A 15,624-nucleotide genomic window follows, 5' to 3' on the forward strand; every position below is an offset into this window, starting at 1 on the left:
GACATGAAAGGAGAAATTTAACCCTTTGTCTTCTGTCCTTCCTTCATTCTGTCCTTCCATCCTTCATTCTGTCCTTCCTTCTGTCCTTCCCTTGCAAATACAGGGTAAAAGGGAGTAAGAGAATGAAGATAGTGGTTGGTGTGGAGGAAGACTCTGAATTCAAGAGATACTGCATTTGGGGTTGAGAAACGGAGCCTGTTTCCAGGAGAAATTATGCTAACTGAGCATCCTGCTCCATGCTCCTTTCAAAAGTGTACTTTTGCTAACTCCTTGGAAGGCCACACGTGCACCTGGCAGCAAACATCCTGATTGGCTTCTCCCTCACACACTTAAAACAGGCTTTTTATTAGCCTGGGTTGAAATAATGACTTGCAGGTACAGATTTTATGCCAGCTCTTCTTTTTCTGCTGTCAGCGTCTTCCTCTTCCAAAACATTGAGCTAGTCTGATATTAAGAGCATGAAAAATAGGTCATATGCTGTTATTTATTGAGCAGAAGATCTTATGTTTTCTTCTTTTTAAAATTTTTCTTCTTACTGTGCTGTTAGTAGCAGAATGGTATTCTTCCCCCTTGTCCTTCAAAAGACCTCTTTGGTTTAGGGCCCTCTGACCACTCCCTGACAGGTTGGATCATGACAGCAAAGTCACACCTGCAAGTTTTGGGCAGAATGGAAATTTGCTTGTATAAATTGTGTAGAGAGAGGGAGGGAAAAGGGCCAAAGATGGAGATGTTGAATTTGCCACAAGGAAGTGGCCCCTGCTTTGGGAGAAAATCCTGGATGGAACTTCAGTGGTGTGTTTAGAGCGTATGGAAAAAACCCAGCAGCCTAGGTGATGGTTCCAAAAGCAAAATCAGATGTCACAAACTCTAGGTGACCAGAAATTGGCAGCATCAAGAATGAATTGACTGCTTGTTGTTGATTATGGTTCAAAATCTTTGGGAAAATGTCCTGCCATTCTAGATTGCACACTCATAAGATCTTCTCATAAACAGATTAGAAAAATATTCCCAAAAGCTCTTCCACAGCTAGAACATGATGGACAACTTCACAGAGGGTGTGAAAAATAGAAAGTGGATATAGTCACGCATTTTCAGCTGGAGAAACCAATGAAAAAATTCTAGACTTCAGCCATAAAGATGAAATTGAAACTATAGTGACCATCAAACAATCTGATGCTAAACCAGAAATTTTGCCAATCTGAAAACTTTATAATAGAGGGTGTGGTGTTTGTGCAGGTACTATGAACCTACAAATAGATGATTTTCAGTTAGTTTTAAATTTCAAGCATGTTGCAGTAGGACTTTTCAATATCTCAGGAGCTGAGACTTCATGGCTACTCTGCATACTGGAAAAAGAGTAAAATATTATTGAGAAAAATCGGTTCACTTCTCTATGATCTGACTCTAGGAATGTAAGAGAAATTGTTCTATCCCTGTTACTCATTTTATCAGACTTGCAGTCAACAGAAAAAGGATTTATCAGAGAAAGGTACATTAAATTAAGTGGTTCAAAAAACTGTAAGATGCTGCATGAAATGCATGATAAGGCCTCCCTACTTTTCTGTATAGGAAGCAATCATTGTCCTGAAAAGCTTCTTTGCAGGTCTTATTTTTTAAGAATAGCTTTATAGTCAATTATATTTGTAATAAAAAATAAATATTTGGAAAAATTTTGCCAGAAATGTGACAAAATATAAAACATGAATTAGTGTTTTGATTTATAAAAAACATCTTGACAATTAGAGACTTCTAAAATTTTTGTTTTCTTAAACCAGAGTTCTTTCATACAAGAGAGAAAACAAATATGTTACATGTAGAGTAGGCCTTTGATGCTTTCTTGTGATGAAGACTGTCCTTTTCCCAAGTATAGAAAGTGGTATAGATTTTTCCAAATCAGGCAACATATGCTGTATTGCGCTCTTCAGGTTCAGTCTGAAGCCAAAATAATATTGTGCAGCAGCATTCTTTGCTAAAAAGCAAGCATAGGTGATAAGATCCAGTGATTATTGCTTAGGAAGGAGTGTCAGGAATCATTAGTATCTCATTCAGGTTCAGTAACTGTTGGGCTTCCCAGGGCTGCTCGTACCGATTGCTATCGACCTGAACTCCTTCCCCTCTTTTTGCTGAAGGTCAGGAATAGTTTGCTGCAGCAAGAACCGTGTTTGTTTTTTTTCCCTGATGTAGAAATCTGAGCTGACAAACTCAGTTGTATACCACCTTGCAAGTATTTGTATTATTAATACATGAACTCTGAGGTGTTTGTTGCACTAAACCCCATGAATCGAAATCCAGTGCCTTTCTATAGTTACCTAATAGTTGTTTCTAGGGAGGTGTGCTCCATTTAGTGCCATTTTGGGCCTTCTTGATTTTCACAACAAAGGTATCTTTGTTGTGAAAAGTTTATAGAACACATTAGCATTTTATATAATCAAGATTAGTCAATTTTAAAATATCATGGCTCCTAATAACAGTGATATTTCCACTTACTCTGTGTAATAACTCTGCAGCTAGACTGTCAACAGCTATAAAAAGAAAATTCTCACTTCTTAATGTATTTTTTTTGTATTTCCATTTAACATCAATGCTTCAAAGTTCAGTATCACTCTTGAACAAAAATTACTGAGTGAACTGGAGACATAAATATTTTTTAGTATTTAGTATATTTTTCACAAGTGAAATATAAATATCATTAGTGCCTAGGAATAGAGGACTCTTGAGTAGGGTAAGGCTGGAGGAAACTCCTCTATCTGCTGCACTTCAGTAACCTATATGCATGTGGAAATGCATAAATGATGTTTGGTCTATTCTTTCTCAACAATACTTTTTTGTTGTCTCCAGCCAGGTAGTGAAATTCAGGGTGGGAGTATTTTCAGGTTTCTTTCCGCAGTATAGTTATTTACTCTGCTCTCGATGGTTATGAAGATTATCTCATTAACTAAGTGTCAGTGCTCTCAGTTCAAAGAGGCAAAAGGTATGTGCAGAGAGACTGGGTAGGATAAATGATGGCCTGATGACAGTGGAAGAGGAAACTTTGCAGTGTTTTGGCATTAAATAGGATTCTCAGTAACTAGTGCTGTTTGCTGGGAAGTTCTCAAAAACCTGAGTGGTATCCATTGATTGGTGTGAGCCACCCCCTTCAAAAGGTTCCATGGAGGGAGTGGTGACAGGTTCTGGCTTTTCTTAGCCTTGCCTTGTATAGGCAGTTTGCAAAGGTCAGTACTGAATCTACTTTTTATACAGAGTATCTTAGCTCCTACAGAAGGCATTGGTCACCATTTAGAGGTGCCTGTCTTTCTCCATTGATGTGTAGAGGTAGCCTTGTTGGTTACTGAAATGAGATTCCTAAATTCCATGCTGATTGTGACAAATGGATTGCAGTCTGTTATTTCCTCTTTTGGAGGAAAGCCTGATTTGTGTCACCTTACAACTCACAATCCACTGCTGTTTTAGTTCACTGATACAACTTGTTGTACCATTAGTGGTGTACTGGTCAGGAGATGCACTTGGGCCTTGAAAACTCTTGGAAGAAGGGTTATATACCTCAAATAGAACTGTCGCCAGAAAATTGTTCAGCTGAAACTTAACCCAGTGTCAGATTTTTGGCTAGAGATCACAAAGAAAGAAACAAAACATGAAAACCATAAAGAATTCTCACATACCCATGTAATTTGAAGATGAGGCATATCTTTGGGTGAAAAAAATTCTGTGTCAACCTTAATTTTCTCAACACCTGTATGTTGTTATGCCTTTGCCAAATTTGATAGTGAAATCAGTAAGAAGTTTGTGAAATCCATGCAATGTTTTTGGGTGGAGCATACATTTTTGAGGCTGTATTACAGATGGAGACTGTCTCCAAAACCAAAATATGCACTGGCAGCATTTTAGTAACACAGACAGAGCTGTACATTTTTACTGAGGTGTTTGTGTAATGCGTTCAGGTTTGTTCATTTTAGTTTATGCCCCATCTGTAATTTTGCCATGGTTCACATAGCAGTAGGCAGCATGCCAACTTCCAGGCCGGCCAGGACACTGTCTTTTTGGCTGGAGGCTGCAGATAGTCCCTTGAGTGGATCGATTTATCACAGATTCCATCAGCAAAGCCCATTAAGCTTTCACTGAAGAAAGCATAAGCAGTGCATATGCTTTAAGGTGGTCCTTATTCAAACACAGCTATTGGTGATTGGTTTAGATAGCAGCATTGGGGATCTGTCAGCAAAATTTTACATAGTTGTTGGCTGTTGGATATAGCAATATGAGTTGTTTCTTTTCATTGACCTTGAAAAGTGTTAGTGATTTTTTCCATACAGTGATGTCTGGGCAGTAGACTATACCCATTATGGGCATCATGGGATGCCTTCTCTGGAGAGCAGAGAGCCCAAGCTTCAGCTCAACAACAAAGTGACAGCTACTATTTACTGTGGGGGCACAACATCACTGTGTTTGCAATTGGCTTCACACCTCTTAGGATAATAGTTTATCATCAAAGTAACAGTCTAAAAGTAAAAAAAATCCAGCCACTGCCCCACCCCCTCCCCCCAAACAAAAAAAAAATCCTCACTGCATATTAATTTCCTGTCTTTCTGTGTAGCTGCTGTCCACTGAATTACTAGTCAATACCCATAGTCCATATTCTGGCTCCCATTATGTTATTTTCTGAAGATCAGTTTGTGACAATCTTTCTTATTACAGTTTTCTTGTTCTTTTTGTGCTCAGCCAACAGTCGTGCTGACAATGACACGCTTTCTTCTAGCTACTGCTTCAACACTGCTGTTTGTTAAAGATGATTGTGCCCTACTCCATGTTTCCTTCCCTGCAAATCTTTCTGATGCAGTTGTGAGGGAATATGCAGTTCCTCTATTTGTGATTTCTAACCTAATTGATATCTTGAGAGATTTAAAAAATTTTGCAGGCTCTGGATGGTAGGCCTGCAGAATGCTGAGTCATTTTCCCCAAACTGCAATAAAACATCACTTTTTAATTTCATCTGCCTTTTTCCCCTCACTAATTTTGTCTTTTCTATCCTTTTTCCTCTGTCACTTCATATTTATGAAACTCTGTGTGTCTGTATTTTAATTTCTTGGCCTGGCTGCCCTTGTCTGCTTTATCTTTTTCCCCACTTTTTTGTTAGATTTCTATGGTGATACTGTGTGCTGCTGGTAAAGTTGCCTTTCCCTGCTGCTGGCTTTTGCAGGTTTACTGTTGTCTACCTGCAGACATCAGGCTTTTTACCCAGAACTCTGAGCTGTGGTTAAAAAAAAGGCAATTAAAAATGGTAGTGAAACCTTTACAGAGCAGGAAACAGTGACCTCGCTTAGGGTGTATGTCACTAAAAAAGTGCAGATAGAGCAGGTTTGCAATTCCACACATGATTTTTTTGAGAATCTTTTAATAAAAAGCCTCTTGTTTCTATGCTATCATCTAAATGGGAAGTTCTTTACATCTGACTTAATGCACTTGAATTATAAGGGACACTCTACATTCCTGAGGCTCAGCTAAGAAGGGGAGTCCGTGGGTAACTCTTCAATTGCATAGAAACATCTTGGGTCTGGTTTTATTTATTTTAAATGTCTTTTAGCTAAATCAAATACAAAATGTAACACTTGGACACCATATGGATTCATGATGTTTATGAGAAGAATTAGGAGGGATATGAGATTCATAAATCAGGGAGTGGCTCCCATTGATCTGTAAGTGTATTCTCTTTCCTAATGACAGAGATAGATGGTCATGTTCAGATCTCTTGACATTTCAGGGCAGACTGCATGATAGAAAGCATAAGAGACCTGCTTGTACTTTGAGCACATTTCATGCTATATTTCTAAAAGACCATCCTGTCCTCCTTTCTTTGGGACAGAGAGAGCAATGTGGAGTTTCTGTTTGTCTAGCATGGTTGACCCATTTCCCCTCTCTTTCTCTCACTGTCAGCTGTTACAGTGATAATGGCAGGCAAGAAAATAGTTTACGCCTTATTCTCCAGCTGCTCTCTTCCACTTCCCTGTATTACAAAAGATTTTTGAGACTCTCCTTTTCTTCAGCCTTTTCTTCTTTCTTTTCCTGAGATACAACTGAGTACTTTATCACAGTACTGTCTTTTCCCCATCAATATTTCCTTACATGCTCTCAAATCAGATGGTTCTGCCTTTCAGTGGAAGGTTAGTTTCCTAATCTAAGTGAAACCTGTCTTTTTAAAAATAGACAAAGATCAAATTGAACTGATCAGCTCAAATGAAAGAAAATGGAAAGTACGAACCTGCTTTAACTCAAAACCTATACTTAAGGCTAATATGGATTGGGTCACATTTAGCAAGAGTGTGTATCTCTGAGTTGCTTCTATTAACTGGATCCATGTTCTCAGACTTGCTGGAAAAATAAGTAGAAAAGTAATTGGTGGGACCTAAAGTTACAACATTGACCAAAGACAGGAGATAATGTTGCATTTGCTGTTCTAGCTGCGTATACAGGCTTAACATTTGAAATTGGATGAGTTTTTAAAAAATTTGTACTGCATCAGGTTGGTGTTTGTTTTTTTCGTGGTTTTGTTTTGTTTTGTTTTAGCAGAGGCCAAGAAATACAAAGTTACAAAAATTTCCTCTTAATCTTGAAAGGCCTGTGATCCACATTCAAAGCACAGTATAACCAAAGAAGTCATTCAACTGAATGACTAGTTGTTTCAACTGGTCACCCTTTTAGTCTTTGAGTTATTGCATATTTCTAACATGTTGCCTTTTGCTTGCACCTTGGGTGTGTTATGGAGAGTAAATAAGGTGCTGTACAAATGTCTGATGTTTTAGGCTGTTAGACTTTGGTTCAATGAGGCCATAATCTACAAGCGGAATGGCAGTGAAGTCTTATAAGGCATTCCCATCCTTAAGCCAAGTTAACTGTTAGCAGGATAGAAAGCTTTGCATGGCTGCAAAGCTATACTATGTTCCCACTGAAGCGTTTCTCAGAGCTATTTAGAACTCTGTTGTGGTCACATACTGCACAGTCCACTTTCATGTGCTGACCCAATTGTTTGCTGTCTTTCTGTTCCGGTGACAGCCCCTGCTGCTTGTGTGCATCAAGACCAGCTGCTGCTTAGCCTGGGTAACCTTTGCTTCCTTCAAAGGCAATTGTGGCTTGGGTGCTTTCGGAGTGATGGGAGTCTCAGTGGAGTATTTTGTATTAGATGTGTGTGCATGTGTTTAACACAGCAGCAATGTAGAAAGGAATGTGCTATGAACAAGGATGAGGTAGGTTATTCAGTATAAGGGTAACAGTGACATGTGAGAATATTTAGTTATTATGGCCTGGGAAAACAGAAAAAATGGCCATCACCTCGTAAAGGATGTTGTAAATTTTTCCTGTATTCCGTGTCTTGTGCTCAGTCCAGGTCTTTACTGGCCCATTTCTGTGCGCTGACAAGATTCCTGCTGAGGGCTACTGAGCTGGAGCATGATGCAGGAGTACTCTAGCATATTTACTGAACTTGTTTCTCATTATACCAAATCTATTCTGTTCAACTTCACTTTATCTGTGAGGTTTGAAGCACATGCTTATACATGTGATTCATGTATAAATACATACCTGGATAAATTCTCACTGCTTACCTCATGTCACGACAACTGAGGTGTTGGCATCTCCTAACTTCTGCACCCAGGTCCTCGTGCTCAGCCTGGTTGTTGCATGTCTGTCTTTGACTTTATTGAAGCTCAGGGAAAACCCAGCTGAGGGCTGCTGCACTGGCACAGTACATTTCCTATTCTGATACCTATTTCCTTTTCTAGTGTGCTGAGCTACAGTGCAAGCAGGTGCACTATCTTCACATAGTTCGAGAAGAAAATGAGACTCAGATTTTACTGAGGATCTAAAGTTCTGATGGGCATGCACCCCACTATCCTCAATGTAAAAGCAATCCCAATTCAAAGATGTCTCTACGGAACCTTAGAAATGTGAGTGGTTGCTATCTTAGGATCATACTATAATTCAGACTGAAGGGACCTCAGGAGGTCCTGCTAAAAAGAGAGTCAGCTGTGACCATTCAAATCTTGAAAATGTCCAACAATGGGGCCTCTGTAACTTCTTTAGGTAATCTTTTCTACTAGTTGACTGTTTTCCTGGTAGAAGAGTTTCTTCTTATATCCAGCCTGACCCCCTCTTTTTTCAATTTTTGCTCCTTGTCTATTGTGTTCCCACAAGGCACCACTGTGAAAAGCCTGGCTCCCTATACTTGATACTCTTAGCAGAATTTCTCTTTCTTTCTTTTCCAACTTCTTACAAGTGTTGGAAGGTTGCTGTTAGGTTGCTTCAAAGCCTCTTCCCTGGGCTGAACAAGCTGTGATTCCTTAGCCTGTTCTCACAGGGCAAGACTTCATCCAGCTGACCATCTTGGTAGCCCTCATTGATCTTGCTCTGGTTTATTGATCTTTCTGGCATTGCAAGCCCAGTGCTGGATGCAGGATTGTAGATGTAGTCTAATGAATGCTAGACAGAGGGGAGTAACTGCTTCCCTCAATCTGCTAGCTGTGTTCCTGTTCATGCAGCCCAGGCATCCTCCTGTGTAAAGGGAAGCTCTGTTGCCCACGCGGGGCAAGAGCAGAGAGAGGCTTAAAGCTATCTAACATAACAAGGATGTTTTAAACTGCAGTTTGCATTGTCATGTGAGTAGCAGGAGGCAGATGGTGGAGCCTTCTCTAGTAGCAATCAGTATGTCACCATGGTGTGCCTCTTACAGGCTCCAACTGTTTTCCGGCCGGTGGTGGAGTCACCTCTGATGGGACATATGCAAGGCTATTGTATGCAGCACCACATAGAGAGAACTGTACACTGAAGGCCCTTTGTGCAAGAATTATTGGTGGAAACAGAACCCTTTTCTGGCATGTCAGAGTCCTTGCTCATTTGTTGCTTCCTTACCAGCATTTTCAGCCAAGAAGCAACAGGAAGAATTTTAAGGGTAGAGATTTGAGACGAGGTCAATAACAAAAGAAAGGGACAAGAAGTGAAATGCACTGAGACTGTGAGTTTTGTTTCCCTGGCCAGTTGCAGTGCTGGCCATTGGAAAGACACTGCCTTCATCCCACTACTGGTTTTACTTTGATTATGAACATTTGCAGCTGTCCTTTCCTCATTTACCTTACTTAGCAACTGCTGGCTTTGGGGAGAAAAAAAGCTGCCTGATTTGTGTATGAGAGTTCTCAGTAGCAGGCAATTTACCATTAAGGTAAATAATAGTAGTGACAAGAAACTAATGACCATAACAGAATTTGAGTGTTTAAATATTAAACATGTATGTCTTTTGCTTTCTCATTTAATCCACTAATAGAAAAATAGGGTCAAATAGGGCAAGTCAAGGGAGGTGATCTTTTACCTCTGCTCAGCCCTGGTGGGGATCTGGGGTGGAGTACTGAGACATACTGGAGTGAAGCAAAGGGCCACATAGATGAACTTGAGGTTGACTTTCCAGTGTGAGAGTGATTGAACGCTTGACACAGGTTGCCCAGGGTGGGTCTGTCCTTGGAGATACTCAGAAGAGGACTGGGCATGGTCGCAAGCAACCTGCTCTAGTTGTCTGTGCTTTGGCAATTTTCAGAGGTCACTTCTGGCCTCAGCTCTTCTGTGGTTCTGTGATTTAGAAATAAGGAGGCAAGAAGGTTTAGGAAAGCCACATGGAAAAACTCATGTTGTTAAAATGTTGGAGCAGAAGTTGTTGAAGTTTCTTCCTGGAGAGCAGAAGGGATGGGAGTCCAGTGGTATAGGAACTCCAGCTCAGACTCCTTTGTCTCATCTGTATTAACAAATTAGAGATATGTATGAAACTCATGGTTAAATTGCTAAAATGCTGACAGGCACAATAACTTTCGCCTGTGCTTGACCTCTCTCCCAGCTGGTTCCTAGGTATGGCTCTGTTCGCAGACAAGCCAATTTCTGCTCTACTCAGGCAGTCTGGATGTGGTAACCCTGTTTTGGGCAGTAGGAGAGTTCAGCAGTAGTATGTGGGCTGCTCTACGGCAGTCAGCCTCACTACCAGAGAGTGTTGCTAGATGTTTTTAATTTGCTAGCACAGATGTAGTGTTAAAGTCTAAGTGCCTGGAACCATTGCTAGCAACCCGAAGAAATGTCTTTTGCGACAGCTCTAGCTCCTGTGCTTTTAGGCTTGTGGATCAACTGGATTTTCAGGGCAGGACCTCATCAATCTTTTATAACTGATAGGGAGCCATGAGACTAGACACTGTGTCTGGGGCAGAAACTCCCAGAGACTGAGGTCCAAGTATCAGAATGTCTTGGGGTGACTTTATGGTGTGTATCCCCTATCGCTGCCCTATGCCCAGAAGTTAATTTTGTGCCTTTCTATGCCTTCAAACTGAGCCTGAGTGGGGGGAGAGGGAAAAAAAAACTTTTTCAATTTATTAAAAATTCAAGAACCTTAAAAGACACAAGAAGACATTAACAGGCATATTAAAAGACTGGGGGGGAAAAAAAGAGTTTAAAAGACATAAAAGTGTTTGCATGGAGAAGGTATATATTTTAAATGCTGAACAACAAAAATAGCTAAGCTCTGTTGTTCCATTTTATTTCTTATTAAAGCAGAAATTAAACAGCTCTGCTGACAGTAATCCTTATACCTATTCTTTGTAATATATCCAACTTCTCATCAAAATAGAACATTTAGTCTTTCTTGGGCAATGCACAACTTGTGTATTTTTAACTTTGACAAAACCAGGTTAATTCAGTATGCCCTCAAACTTTCTTTTCTTCCCCCCGCCCCCCCACCCCGATATCTTTTTACTCCATGGAATTTCTGTCTTGTGAAGATAGTTTGTTTCATCAGGTACTTATCTTGGGCTCCACCATAGCCTTTCACCTTTTGGATTTCAGTGGAACTGGGGATGTTCACTGAGTCTTCAGTGTGGGCAGCTGTCATTCCGATATTTTAGCTCCCACTTGAAAAACATGCTTAGCAAACTTGGACTATGGTATGCAGAGATCTTTCTTTGCTTTTGTTGACCACTGCAGTGCTCCACAGATGCCTTAGCTTTCTCAAGTGATGTCTTCCTATTCTTGAGTAGACTAGAAGTGACAATGCTCGACACCTTGGATATCTGGGTTTTGATGAAAAGGCAGAGAGAGCTCTGTCAGTCAGAGGCTCACGTGTGCTGGTGCAGGAGGACAGACAGATGAAGGGGCCTGGCACAACTGAGCTCTTTTACAGACTTGAGCAATGTGTTTGAAGATTTAAATCTGTTCTGAGTTTTTGCAGTTTTAAGCAGATGCTTAAGAGTTGCTTTAAGCATTTGGAAATGCTCTCATTTGAATATTGAAAGTGTTTTTATTTTGTGCATTTGTTCTTGTGTTGAAAGCTATTTATGGAAGGAACTCTATGCTCCTGTCTGGTAGTATACTTCCACCAGAGTGTAAATATCCATATGAAGCCCCCAGGAGTAATCTTAGTACAGGCAAGGAAATATAATTACATATCCAAGAGACATTTGCAGCACAGTTCCGTTTTGACAAAAGACTTATGGCTTGCTCAGCCTTAAAATACTGGGGTTTTTTTCTGAAATATTCAGAAAATACAGTTTTTGGAATCTAAAATATCTTTTTAGTGTAAATTTCAACAGGCTTGTAGAGGAAACGATGTGCTTTACCAGTGATTTCATGTGACTTGGCTGGCAGCCAGGGATTGTTAGTCACTGAACTGCTTCAGAGGCTCCAGGCTTCTTCCTCACTGAGTTGCAAGAAACTGGTGGAAGTATACCTTTCATTTCTCTGAAGAGACAGGGTTGGCAGGATCATTGTGTGCATAGATTATTAATAAATCTGTAGGAAACAAAAATAATCTAACTCTCAATGGAAAGCTTAGTGATTCTGTGGAAATTGAATTAAAGTTGCTTGTAAATAATGAAATAACTAATTGATGTATTCTTAATTCATTTTTATAAAATGAATTATGATAATTCACTATATAATTATAATTATGTTTGCATGTGTGAAAGGCTTTATTAATAATAATCTGTGTGTAGTTGTAACAAAACTTGGTGACAAAGTCACTAGGACTGTAGTGAAATAGCATTTTTTTGACAAAAAGGTTTTTTTTGTCAAAATGTAATTTACCAGCTGAAATATATTCCACCAGTTTAAAGGAATCTCTGTGGTCTTGAAACCTTGATTTATTGACTTGTTAAGATGATAGTTTAATGGTTTTAGTGTCTGTTATTCTAGCAAAGATGTGGCACTGATCATGCACTGACAGGATAAATAATAGTTTCTCAAACATAAGACCAGTTTTAGGTGTTCACATGCAAGCTTCAGTTGTGAAGGTATTTCCTGCAATTGTGAGCTTCAATATAGCAGCTAAAAATAGTTTGCTTTGCATTTTCTGTCATCTCTGTTTATCTGTTACTCAAAGGCACATACTCAGTTTTATTCTGAATGGATTCAGTTGCCCTCTGAGGGCTCTGGCCATGGAGGATGTAGCTGATGGGTTTGCAGAAATATAATAATAGGTCTAGAAGGGGCTCAGACAGTGACATCTGACAGATCTGTGGCCGCAGCATTTAGGAATAAGAAGGAGAGTTAGGAGATATTTCACTGTCTTTTTTTTTTTTTTTCATGGTTACGAATACCTTCCCAGGTCTTCTGTGTTCCTGTGGTGTAAATGCTATTTAATGACTAAGCTGTGTGATCTGAAGCATGAGCTTTCTCTTTCATCTTACACATATCACATGTCTTTTCAGTATTAGTTCAGTGGCTTCCTTTCTTCTCCATCTATCCCACAATTCACCTTTTTGCATTTGATCTGGCAGTATGATAGCGTATCTGCTCTGACATACTGAATTTTTACATACCTCATGGAAATAGCTTTTTCTCTTCATTTTTCTGTAGTTAAAGTACTTGGTTTATGCTTTGGGCAGGCTATTTCTGTAAATTGGCTTAGGAATTGCTTGCATTCCTCTTATATGTGATTTTGTTTGTGCCTGTTTTACATCCTAAAGGATTAATTTGTTCGGATGTCAGCAGCCATTCATCAGCTGTTCTCTTCTATCCAAGCGGGGAGATGGAAAACATTTTTTTGCCTTTTGACCTAAGTTTTTGAGGGGCAGATCTTCAGTCTAAAAGAATGAAAAGCTCAGGAGATGTTACCAAGGTCTGCTTGTTTGCAGAGAAGTTGTGGATGCCCTGTCCGTGGAAGCGTTCAAGGCCAGGTTGTGGCCTTGGGCAACCTGATCTAATGAGTGGCATTCCTGACCATGTTAGTGGGGTTGGACTAGATGGTCTTTATGGTCCCTTCCAGCCCAAGCCTTTCCATGATTTTATGATTCTATGGTTTTAATAACTTTCTCTGTGGAGACTTGTGGAAACCATTTGGATGACATCCAGTGCAGTTGCTTCAGTCTCTGGAACAGTATTTGGGTGGAATTTAGGGTCTGTGTCCAAGAAAGTGGTGAGAAAGCCCATGCTCTATGAATGACATAAAGCTCATTCATTTGCCTAAGTCTTTAATTGAAAATAGTAAGAGCTGTGACAGAAACCCCTGTACTATAACAGGAAGATAACATGGTAATATTGTTTCAAGCAGGGAGAATAGAGAGAAACCAAAGAAGAGAGAGGACAGTCTTTGTAACAATAATGATGGAGCATTTAATTAACAATGGCAACTGCACCTGGTTCTAGTAAAAATAATTAACAGTCCATGAGGAGCTGAGAGCATAATGTATACAGAAATTTTGTAGGTGTTGGCAGGGTATTAGTGAAAATGTGGCGTGGTTGTTGCTTTGTCATGATAAATGCATAAAAAGGAATCTGTGATTTGATTGAATTACACAGGCTTTAGAATTCAGAGCTTACAGACCAGATCTTCTGTGAAATACGACATCCTACACCACATCGTGAGGGGCCTGTGATGTCTTATGTAGAACTGTATTAAATTAAATTGGTAATACATTGACTTTTGCTGAGGATCTACATTAAAAATTACAGTGTTTGCTTTTGCACCCTTGTACCCTTTCAGGAGAGTACGCTAAAGCAGTCTCTACTGAGAGTATTCTTAATTTCTAAGCAAAAGCTAGATGTATAATTTAGTAATTTTTTATAGGCAAATGTGCTGTAATATGAAATTGTTTTACACTATACTAGTATAAACTATCTTTTATAAACTAAATAAATAAACTTTTTTCTATTAATACGAATTCTGTGGAAATGGATACATTAAAGGAGAGACATTTTATAAAGCTGCACAGTTAACATAGCTGCTTAGAATTTACAGTATGTGAATAAGCAAATAGTAAAATTTTCACCTGACAAAAAAGCAGCTTTTCCTTTTTTTACCTTTAGCACATATGTAAACATAACTCTGTTCAATGTACTTTTTTTTTTTACTCCAGCTTGGAGTTGCTGATGATGGCACCATTTTAGGGGACAAATGCTTAACACACTTTACAGTTAAACAGGTAGCAATATGAAGGCATTGAAGATGAATTGTTTCCACCTTCCTTCTGGTCTCCTCTCCCAATTCTTAATAGAGTCCAAATTACTTTAATTGCAGTATCTGAGGTCTGCTTCCATAGTTAGTTGCAGAAATGGTCCCTCTGAAGGGACTAGGATGGAGTTGGCTGAGCTCTCCAGGATGACACCCATAGCTCTGAAGGAGTTCAGTCAGTTATGACTCCAGCTTTGATAGACTGATGACTTGGCAGATGCCTTTTGGCTTTTAGGGATATTAGATCTGCCACTCCCTTGATAGCCATCTAAATAGTTTTTGCAAGGTCAAGAAAACTTAGGATGTCTTTCTAGCACTTATTTCTCTTTGCTCTTACAGATGGCTTTTTACTGTCCCTGTGGTCCTATTTGCCATGTCTTGTATGACAGCTTTGGAATTCAGAAGCACCAATGAATTGTCCAATGAAGGTTGGCTTTATAGCTTTGCTAAAGAAATGAGGAAAAGCATAAAGATTAAAAGCTAGTAAACTTACACAGAAGAGTTAAGAAATAGAAAAAATGGAAGCTAGGAACTAGTACGTATTTAGTTTCCCAGGTTTTGGCTTATACCTTCAGTTTTAGGAGGGTGCAACAGCTGGACTCCAGTTTCATTACTGCTGTGATCTAGTGCTATATGGCCTCATAGGTTTTGAATGAATGAATGCATGAATAAGAATTTCATATTTTAGTAGCAAGTATTCTTTCAGTCAGTAGTTCCTTGGAAGAGGAAGGCTTAATGCAAGCAGTTGAGCAATAGATAATCACTTGTTCTTGATTTCTGATGTCATTGTCGTAGATTTTTGGAATTAAAAATTCTACAATGAGACTTCTACCTTGTGTTGTATTTCTTGCACTTGAAAAGCTGGCAGAGAAGAAAGCATTATTAGGATAGATTCAAGTTTTATTTCTCTTTTGGCTGTGGCTGGTATTGTATCTGAAAGCCGTCTATTTAGATGTCCATTTAGATGTTGTATTTAAATCCCCATACTGAGTGCTACCAAATGGGAGCAATTACACTTTTGTAATTCAGTGTCGTGCTGCTTGAGATACTGATATATTGAGTGTAGAATAAACAATAAGAAAATTTACGAATTTTGTAAGAAAATTTGCCATTGCTGTATGCATGAATCTTTCTGACATCCTCTTTCTGACATCCTTAAAGGGGACAGC

At 39.3% G+C, this 15,624-nt stretch overlaps 1 protein-coding gene across 1 annotated transcript in view; it reads left to right on the forward strand.

Moving 5' to 3' along the window:
* The window catches only part of NEBL (nebulette), a 249,614-nt gene that overhangs the window by 50,369 nt on the left and 183,621 nt on the right, over positions 1–15,624 (forward strand). The gene's annotated exons all lie outside the window — the stretch shown is intronic.

This window comes from Coloeus monedula, assembly GCF_965178545.1.
Source record: "Coloeus monedula genome assembly, chromosome: 1".
NCBI classification, from domain to species: domain Eukaryota; kingdom Metazoa; phylum Chordata; class Aves; order Passeriformes; family Corvidae; genus Coloeus; species Coloeus monedula.